This window comes from Durio zibethinus, chromosome 16 (genome assembly GCF_047325235.1).
Source record: "Durio zibethinus cultivar Kanyao isolate XHJ-2024 chromosome 16, ASM4732523v1, whole genome shotgun sequence".
In the NCBI taxonomy this organism is placed as follows: Eukaryota; Viridiplantae; Streptophyta; class Magnoliopsida; order Malvales; family Malvaceae; genus Durio; species Durio zibethinus.
Window position 1 is genome coordinate 22,224,491 of NC_143177.1, and position 11,466 is coordinate 22,235,956.

An 11,466-nucleotide genomic window follows, 5' to 3' on the forward strand; every position below is an offset into this window, starting at 1 on the left:
GCTTTAGACCCGGGCTCATTCCTTTTAGGAGAAAATGAAGTAGCTACGCTCTCGTGAGATGATAACTTCTGTATTTGGTAATGAAATACTTTAACTTAGATTGAATTCTTTTCGTTAGTAGCTTATAATGGGTGAAGATCGAGGAGCCTTACTAATCTATAATAGACGATAATGTAAGGAATAGTCTAAAACCTTAGATAAAGAAATCCTGACCCAACATATTGAGAGCCATAGGAAGCTTGCCTAGGATAGAGCCATGTACCATTTTTAGAAAATTACCAAAAGTTAGGACATTATACATTATATTATTTTGTTGCATGGTTGTTATATTATTTTTCTTACTTATTTGTTTTGAATTCTTGAGTCATTTTTTTATATATATTCTTTGATTGTATGCATTATTTAAGATGTATTTATTTTAGGTCGGTCATTGAAAAAAAAATGAAAAAAAAAAGAGTTCTCATGGAGCCATTAGTGGTGTCAACTTTTTGTAAAAATCATTTAGAAGTCCAAAGCCATGCCATTTTTTCTTCTTTTTCTATAAAAATTATTCAAATTAGGATAGGTAGGGCACTTGATACAGTTAGTGTTTAAGGGTAATAATAGTGTAAATAAAGTTAGGATAAATAAAAAGAGATGAAAAAAAAAGCATAAAAAAAAAGAAAAAAAGATATTTAGGATAGGTAAGAAGTTGGTTTTCTTTTTAGAATTTAGTTATTCCATTCATCATTAAGTTAGTTTGTATATTTTTGGGTTATTCTATTTTTTGTATATATCTTTGTATCATTATCATATTTAAGAATTCACAAACATGTTACATGCAAATTAGGAATTGTACCATTCATTCAACAAGAATAATAGCATAAGCATTGTTGGTGTTAAACCTTTGAAATAATATTTTTGTTTGTGGGTATGAAAAGCCAAAAATATGAAAGATCACTTGGAGGCTCGAATTAGTGTGTTAGAACAAAATCAAGAGGAGTTTGGTTACGATATTCAAAACAGCTTATTGAGCTAATGAAAACAGTGGATAGATTCAAGAAATTTATTTTGATACCTTCTCAAAAGTCCTTACCAACTCTAGCCTAAGTAAGTCGTATGAATTCATGAAGTTATGATTAATCGATTGTCACTAGGCCTGGTAAACTTGCAAAGCATGCTGAATCATTCCATGGTTTGAGCAATAATGAAGGTTTGGAAAAGATCATAAAAGGGATGAGTGATCTGACTATTCAAGTGTCTGAGCTCTATAATTTAATTTTCAAGATGAGGTTACTAGGATCCGTGTAGCTTTCACTAATTGTTTCAAGCTCAAACTTGCATTCAAATCCTTCACTTGACTGTTTTTTACCTTTTTTCCAAACATCTGTGATCAGGCCCTTAAATTTCATATAATCTCCAAGAAGTCCATACTTGAACCAAAATCTTTGACCTTTCATTCCCTAACCATCGGTTTAGCTGATTGCTTAAGTCTAAACCTTTGTACCACTATTGAATCCTAAGGCTTCTAATCAACTTGTTACCTAAAAATTACAGTGAGATCCTTTCTTTATTTCATAGAAATTTTTTTTTCATCTATTTAAGAGACACCTTATTGTCCCTATGCCTTCAAAGCCTTAAAGCCTTCGTACCCAAAATAATTTGACCCCAAATGCAAGATGAAAATATCATAGTGAGAATATGGGACATTCTGTTGAGAATTATGAAGGTTTCAAGCATAAGGTACAATCATTCATAGATACGAAATGGTTCGATCTAACTATAATAAGGGATTAAGATATCTAAGAATAATGGGAAAAGGATTGCAAGATGATAAACATGGATGGGACTTTTGTTTAAAGAGGGTCTTCAAGTGATAGGCTGTTTGAAAAATAAAATGCCTTATGAATTTCTTCTGTTTGAAAAATTTTTATTTTGACATGACATTGTCTAGCGAACTTAGATATGTGAATTATAGTTCATCTTTCATTTTTGCCCTTTTACCAATTTTCATAGTTTTCACTAAAAAGTTTGTCAGTTGTGCATTTTCTCATTCATTCATTCATTCATTCATTCATTCATTCATTTGTGTATTCATTCATTCATTTGTGTATTCATTCATTCATTCATCTATTTATGTATTCATTCAATTTAATGCAATTCTCATGTGATTTAAAAGAAAGATTTTTTTTTCGAGAATAATCTTTACAATTTTTTCTAAAGATCTGAAGAATATTGATCGATTTATGAGAGATAGAGAAGATCATCGATGGACAGTGTGCTCAAGAAAATAATCATCCTGAAGGACTTGGTTTATGACTCATAAGGGAAAATCCAAAGAATCTAAACGAACAGATAAGGTATAATCTCTTGGAAGAAAGAGTTCGAGCTATTAGGAGTAAGGATGAATCTTGTGATATAAAGGAATTTCAGCTAGCTTCAAATGTGGTTATTCCGTTCAAGTTCAAGGTTTCGACGTTTGAAAAGTATGATGGAACTAGATGTCCTAAAATACATTTGGCTTAATACTATCACAAAATGATTGGGTATACTAGTGACGAAAAGCTACTTATTTATGTCTTTCAAAAAAGTTTGACTGCGGCAGTAGCTAATTGGTATTATAGTCTGAAGAGTAGTCAAATTCATACTTGAAGGGATTTATCACGAGCATTCTTGAAGCAATACTAGTATATATTAAAGTTAACTCCAGATCGATTAATCCTTCAAAATATGAGAAAGAGCCCTAATAAGAGCTATAAAGAATATGTTGTTAGGTGGAAGAATATGACATTACAAGTATAACCACCTCTTACCAATAGGGAATTGAATTCTCTGTTTGTGGATACCCTTCTTTCTACCTATTATGATAAGTTGATCAGCAATACTTCATCAGAGTTTACGAATTTATTATTTGCTGTGGGTAGAATTGAGGATAGGATAAAAAAATAAAAAATTATAAATGTTAGTGATGAAAGAAGGAAAGATATTTTTACAAAACAAGCCTAAGAAACAATTATTAAAGGGTGAAATGAGAGAAACTTCACCATGATACAAGAACATTCAATAGATGATTATTCATAATGATCACCATATCATCTTCAACCGATACTTTAGATAAGTGATTTTCCCCAACCACTTCATTTGTGTGCTCCAATTCCTTCACCACAAACAATTACAGAATCAAAGATCAACTCAAGCCATTCACGAAGCCATAAGAAAAAAAGAGTCAAAGTGTATCATTCACTTCTAATACCTTACGCTGAGCTTTTTACTTTACTAATCAAGAACCATATGATCTTCGTTGTTCTTACAAGACCCAAAAAGCCTCCGTACCTGAAATGGTATGATCTTAATGCTAAATGTGAATTTCATGATGGAGTTGAAAGGCATTCCATAGAAGATTCTACTGTCTTTAAGGATATAGTTCAAGCTTTGATCGATGCAGATGCTACAAAGTTTAAAGAATTGGTCGGTGGCTTGATGATTGATAGTAGTAGAATTGCAACTTAGTGATGCTAAAGTTGAAACATCAAAGGAGAAACTTTTATTTATGTAACTTTGAATGTCATATCAAGAGCACCATCAAGATGGTAAATTTTTTGGTTAGGTCTTAAAGTTTGCATTGCATGAGTAAACATTGTGCATAAGTTTTTTTATATATGGTTAGTTTTCTTTTAAAATTTTTTTTAAAATTAAAATATATTATATATGAATAAAGCCCCATGTGGTTAAATACCGAGGCTATAGAAATGCCTTGAAAAAAAAAACAAAAAAAAAAAAAGTTTTAAGTCTAAAATGAATTGGCAATCACTATTAAGAATTTTTCAAATACTTAAACACTAATTTTCTTAAATCATTCAGTTGACTTTATTCATCAGCCATGACCCATTGATAGCCTTGAATTCAAATTTGTGAACCTTGTTTTCACCTAATATTATTATTATATCAAAGAGCAATATTCTTTTCTAGGGCAATATTATTTTCTAAGGCAATGAACCATGAAACAGCCATTGAAAAAAATGTGAGATTCCTAGAAAATCAAGTATATATGACTTTTTTTTTAAGAATTCAGATGTGATGATTCGATGTGTCAAGATTATGCTATAGTTCCAAAATTTTCAAACCCAAGTCTTGTAAAATGCACTCAAACATAAGACTTTTTTAGCCTTTTACCCCAAAATTGACCTTATCCTTTGTCCTGAGGTATATTTGTCAGAAAAGAAATACCCCATTGCCTCTATGGCAACTTGAGTTATGATCACCTATTTTGTTTTCTTTTTATGGAGTAACTTAGATCATTTGATACCTTAAATATGTTTACCCCACATAATCATTTTTTCATCCATTCCATATGATTATTCTCTTGTAATTACTTTCATTAAGGGTCGTTTGTTAAAATGGGACATCTTTCATGAAACGTATTACTAGCAAAATGAATCCAGGTGTGAGTTATGGGGGCATGTAAAAAAAAAAGCAAAGAAAAAAAATGGTTATGATACCATGCACTTAGAAAATTTGAGCAAATCCAAATAAAGTCTTGACAAAGTAAAAGTTTTGGAAAAAAATGAAAAAAAAAAACCAAAATAGAAAAAGCCAATAACTAAATAAAAAAACACAAAAATTTTTAAAATAAAAACCTTTCTTCAAGTTCATTTTCTTAAAGAAAACTACTCTTCAATTTAAGTGTTTATGCTTGAAATGACAAATGGCCATCTTTCGTTATCCTTTCATAAAAAAAAAATTTATCCCTTGTTACCCCTTTGAGCCTGATTGAATTCTTTCAAAATAAACCATAACTAAGGATCACCCTCTACATTGTGGGGGAAAAAAATATGTTTGAGGGTTAAGAATGGGAACGTCTAATGGAATCTCATGTGATAGGGGCAAAAACTTGATATAAAAGTTCATAAAAGTTTTAAATCCATTCAGTAAAAGAATGAAAGAATAAAAAAAGAAGGAAAGAAAAAAAAATGAATGGGTGGAAGGCATAGAAAAAAATATACCTTATAGTGTATCCTTCAAATGAAAAATGATCCTTAGTTTTATATACCCTTAAATACTTGTTTTGGGCCTTTCTATCTTTTTATTTGGCAACCATGAACCTTAACCTACATTACAACCTTTGAAAATTTCATATTGGATCAAGTATGAAGGCTTAAACTTGAAGAGTTTCTCTTGAAAAATGAACATGAATATTTTGAGTTCCCTTTTATTATCTAACTTCCTGTTTGAACCGTTAAACACTTTCGAAAAAATTCTTTTCCTCTTTCGGATTAGGTTTGAATTTTTTTTAAGTGCATGGTGAGTAAAAAAAATCATATAAAAAAAAAGAAAGAAAAAATAAAAATGAAAGCGGCTCTAGGGTAAAAACCCTCAAAAAAGCAGTCTAGAGCAAACCCTGAAAGGCCACTCCTTATGCTAAATATGGTGGATGCTAAACAAAGATAAAGCCAAACCTTTTTGAAATATCTAAAATATTAAAGCCATAGAGTCTGAAATAGGTTGATTTTGAAAATCTCAACTGTTGTTCATTCTCAGATAACATTTTAAAATTTCAAGCCCTTACGGTTGACATTGTCATGTATCAAAATGTCATATTTAGAGACTAAGAAATATGTTGAATATGTTTGATTTTCAAAGAATTCATGTTTTTAGAAAAGCTTATGTTTCATCTATGAGCTTCCATGAAAAATTATATGCCTCTTTCACTCTTTTCAAGTGTTGAAACCTTTTGAATAAGCAAAAATCTCTGTCTACAGAACCATTACATCTATTTAGAAATAAAATTCTCACTTCCTTCACTTCTGATAGGGATTGCCAAATTTAAAAAAAAAAAAACTCAAGCCCAATTTAACTGGCACCAATGAAGTCTTAAGCTCTGATTATCTAGCACCAATGAAATTTAAGCCCAGTTTATCTGGCACCAATGAAGTTTTAAACTCAGTTTAGCTTACCCTTAATGAAATTTAAACCCAGTTTACCTGGCCATTAACGAAATTTTAAGCCTAGTTTATTTGACCCCAAATGAGGTTTTAAGCCTAGTTTAGCTGGCCCTCAATGAAATTTAAACCCAGTTTATCTGACCCCAAAAGAGTTTTAGAGTTTCAAAGTTCTATCCAGAATAAAAAATTTTTGATGCAAAACATTTTGAGAGATCTTGCATTTGCATTATTATGGAAAGACATTTGACCTGCAAACAAAAAAGAGATATTCATAGTTGTATCACCTACCTGTGCATCATGAAGGAGACATTTGCATTTACATCACTTACATCTATACCACAAAAAAAACATTCGTATTTGTATCACTTGCATTTGCGCTTGTGTAAGATATTTGCATTGACACTAAGAAAAATTTGCATTTGCATCATGGCATCTACATCCTAAGAAAAGGTATTTGTAAGATATTTACATGCAAAAAAATTGTCATTGTCAAATGTATTTGCATCAAGCATTCGCATTCTTGCAGTTGCATTGACATTTGTGTTCACATTGACATTTCCATTAGCATTATTTCGTGAAGATAGATTTATATCATGGTTGCATTTATCAACTCTGATTAGGGGAAAGTCATTTTCAATTTTCAACATTTTAAAGTTTCATGGCCTCTGATTAGAGGAGCATTCAAAACTTTTAAGATTTGTAAGACCTCCGAGCATAATCTTTAAGACCTTCAGGCATAATTTCAATTCGTGATGTTATCCTGATCAATTTTTTTTTTTGACTTACGGTGTTGTCCCAGTCGATTTTGTAAGACCTCCGAGCATTATTTTTAAGACCTCCAAGCATAATCTTTAAGAACTCCGAGCATAATTTTGATTCGTGGTGTTATCTCAATCGATTCTTTATTTCTCGACTTGTCGTGTTATCCCAGTCGATTCTTTACTTCTCGACTTACGGTATTATCTCAATCATTTTCTTACTTTTTAACTTAGATCTTATTCCGATTGATTCTTTACTTCTCAACTTACGGTGTTGTCCTGATCATTTTCTTACTTTTCGACTCGCGATGTTGTCCCGATCAATTCTTTACTTCTCGACTCGTGATGTTGTCCCGGTTGTTTTCTTTATCACTTGACTTGTGGTTAAAAAAAAAACCTTTTAAAAAATTCACGATTTGCTTTTGGACAAAATTGATGTCTTTGTCTTTACCCTATTCCTGATTCGCAGTAATGTGCAAAGAGGAGTAGTTGTAGACATCGAATTTTATCCGGATCTATTAGATTAATTTTTGTTTTCAAGTTTTGTTTATTAATATTTTTGCTATTATTATAGAAATATAATAATTAAAATAATTTTAAAAAAAAAACACAACAAAAAAATAGAAACAACAAAAAACAAAAGACTGGAAGGCACCATTACCACCCACCCCACTGGCCACACATCCCATTGGCTACCCACCCCACTGCCAGCACTATACCCTTGTCCCAACCATACCCTGCACTGCCAGAACCCTCACTAACCACCACCTACTCCACCCATCTCGTAATCACCCAGCCCCTTTAAACTTCAACTCTCTCCCCAATGCTAGATCTCTACCACCAGTCAGCTTGCCAAAGTTCCTTGCATACCCCTAACGCTCAAAGTCCCAGCCTCTACGCACCCCACTTACAACCCAACCTCTTCCCAACTCACACACCCAAAAGCACCTCAGCTCCCACACCCAAAAATTTTATCTCTCCCACATTCAGAAACCTAAGTACTGCGCCCAGAAATCCTAATCTTCATAAAAAAAAAAAAAAACCACATAGGAAACCAAAACACATCAAAAAAAAAACTCGTACCTATAATACAAAAAAATCCATACAAAAAAAATAAAACATAGTCCTCACCGTAGGAAAGAACCTAGCGCCAAGCCATCTACAAAAATAAAATAAAAATTTTTGTCAGTTTGGATTTTTTTTAAAAAAAAAAAGAGGAAATCTAATGCTTCAAGCCTCGATCTAATCGATCGGGGTTATTTTTGGCAAAACAAACATCGAATCTAAAAAGATCACGTTGAGGTGAACGTTTGGAAGTTTTTTCTGTTTTTCGACCACTGATGGTGGTCCATCGATGGACATAGGATCGACGATCGGCACGATGGAACAAACACTAGTGACCGAACGTCGACAGAGCCCCTAGAGCTCTGAAATTTTTTTTTGGGCAAAAGGATTGAAATGAGCTAAAAAAAAAATTGGGTTTTATATAAAAAGCTAAAGCCCAAACTGTCGTCGTTTTAGGCCAATGAGGATCAGCGCATGGACTCGGATCCACCAAACCAACTCAGCAACCCGCTTCAGCCAACCTTCAACCGGTCCAGACGAACCGCCAGTAAACCAACTCAAACCGATCTAAAACGTCGAATAGTTGAACTAATCGTCGATCGAACCGACATTGACTGGACCATTGACCGGTCTGATTCAGATATTTTTTATTTTTTTTGAATGTTTTAATTTTTTTATATTCCTGCATGATAATTTTTTTAAATTTGTTAAAATAAATATTTAATTATTTTTAATAATAATAAAATGAAAACAACTAGATAATAACTAAAAGAAATATATTAAAAATGTTTAAAAAATAATAATAATAATCTAAAAAATTATAACAAGAATAAAATATATTTTTTTATTTTTCCTGCCTAGATGTTGGAGGGAATAAAAAAATATAATTTCGCCTAAATGTTGAAGAATTATATAAAAAATTTTTAATAATAATAATAATAATTTATTTTTTTAATAATAAATTTTCATAAAAAAAGAGAGATTTTTTTAATTAATTTTTGCAAAATGATAAAAAAATCGAACTTGCTCTGAAAGTTTGCCTAGATGTTGAAAATTTTTAGGAAAATCGAACTTGCTTTGAAAGTTTGCCTAGATGTTGAAGATTTTTAGGGATGTTCGCGTTTTAAAATTAAAAAAAATTAAAATCAAAACCTAAAATTTTAAAATACCTAGACCTAAACCTTAAATTGAAACCTTAAAATCTTTAAACCCTAAAATTAAAATCTTAAACTGAAACCTTAAAATCCAAAATTTCAAATCCTAAAATCAAAATCCCAAACTTTCAAAATCCAAAATCCAAAAATCTCAAAATCCCCCAAGCCAAAACCCTAAACCAAAAAAAATTCCTCAAAATCCAAAATTCAAAAAATCTTAAATTTGATACACATTCTCGAATCATCATCCGAAAGTCACCAAATCTTTAAAACCTCGACCCTAAGTTCTAACCAAGATCATCATAAAATCCTAAGGACATATATGAATATCTCGAAATAATTTATTCTTGAATATCACCTAGACGATGGGGTATTTGAGAAACTTTATTTCATTAAGTTTTCATGCTAGCCCTTAATTCACTTTAACCATGGGATTAAAATAAATAAATAAAAAAGATAGTAATAAAATAGGATCTTAATATAAACGGTCACACCTAAGCTCTGCCTAATAACTAAAAGAAATATATTAAAAATGTTTAAAAAATAATAATAATAATCTAAAAAATTATAACAAGAATAAAATAAATTTTTTTATTTTTCCTGCCTAGATGTTGGAGGGAATAAAAAAATATAATTTCGCCTAAATGTTGAAGAATTATATAAAAAATTTTTAATAATAATAATAATAATTTATTTTTTTAATAATAAATTTTCATAAAAAAAGAGAGATTTTTTTAATTAATTTTTGCAAAATGATAAAAAAATCGAACTTGCTCTGAAAGTTTCCCTAGATGTTGAAAATTTTTAGGAAAATCGAACTTGCTTTGAAAGTTTGCCTAGATGTTGAAGATTTTTAGGGATGTTCGCGTTTTAAAATTAAAAAAAATTAAAATCAAAACCTAAAATTTTAAAATACCTAGACCTAAACCTTAAATTGAAACCTTAAAATCTTTAAACCCTAAAATTAAAATCTTAAACTGAAACCTTAAAATCCAAAATTTCAAATCCTAAAATCAAAATCCCAAACTTTCAAAATCCAAAATCCAAAAATCTCAAAATCCCCCAAGCCAAAACCCTAAACCAAAAAAAATTCCTCAAAATCCAAAATTCAAAAAATCTTAAATTTGATACACATTCTCGAATCATCATCCGAAAGTCACCAAATCTTTAAAACCTCGACCCTAAGTTCTAACCAAGATCATCATAAAATCCTAAGGACATATATGAATATCTCGAAATAATTTATTCTTGAATATCACCTAGACGATGGGGTATTTGAGAAACTTTATTTCATTAAGTTTTCATGCTAGCACTTAATTCACTTTAACCATGGGATTAAAATAAATAAATAAAAAAGATAGTAATAAAATAGGATCTTAATATAAACGGTCACACCTAAGCTCTGCCTAGATGTTGAAGAGTCAATGTGGTCTCATTATATTTAAGAATCCAATTTCAAGTTTGCATTTTATCATTATACATAGCACCTATTAGCTTACATGTATTTATTTGTTATTGTTTGCACTTGTTTGTATTCCTCTATCTTTAATTTCTACTTGTTGCTTGATAATACCATCATTTACTTTTTCATACAAAATTTTTTTTATTTAATTTACTTACTTTTAAAAATGTGCAATTTTAAAACAAAATAAAAATAACACTTCGAAAGAAATAATTTTTGGTACTTTGGCTAGATGTTGGAGAGTCACCAACAATTACCTTCTGTAAAAGGATGTTATTTTCATTTTTAAGGGATGTCTTGGTAAATATCAATCAAAAGTATTATCTTTAAAATTCTGCCTAAATGTTAGAGAATTTTAAAATAATTTTTTAACTTAGAGATTTCTTCGATACTTCTAAATAAAGAATTTTGATAAAATTTTAAAAATAATAATAATAAATAAAATAAAAGGGAATTTATATTATTAAATATCAAATCGAAACCATTTCATCCAACAATGAAAATAACGCATAATTAAATGGTACCAATTTATGGGCATTGTGGGGTTACTAATCATTCCCTAAACGTAACCGACTCCCGAGCCTAACCTGATTTTCGTAGATCAAAATTTATCTTTTTGATAAACTTTAAACCCGCTTTTATAGTTTTATTAAAAAGATAAATTCATGGGTGATCAATCACACCCTAAAAAAAGATTGGTGGCAACTCCTTTTATTTTTTCTGATTTTAAAATACTTTACGTCTGGCAGTTTCAAAATTGTTATGATAATATACTTACATCGAATCCTTTTATTATAATAGCTAGACACCCTTTGTTGATAAGTTGTTATTCGTGTTAGTGCTACATCTTTTTGTTTTCAATAAGGTCTAGGTCGACCCTTAAAACCTTTTCATTTTCTTTTTTTGACCTTAATTCGACCTTTAAGCTTGGAAGGTCGATCTTGACAGGTACCACGAATTTTGTTCCAAATGCCAAGTGAGATAGGATTTCATCTGTTGGTATTTTAGTGGTCATCCTCAAGGCTTATAGCACCCCTGGTAGTTCATCAATCCACTTCCCCTTTGCTTCATCTAGTCTTTTTTTTAAGGTTTCTAATTTTGTCTTG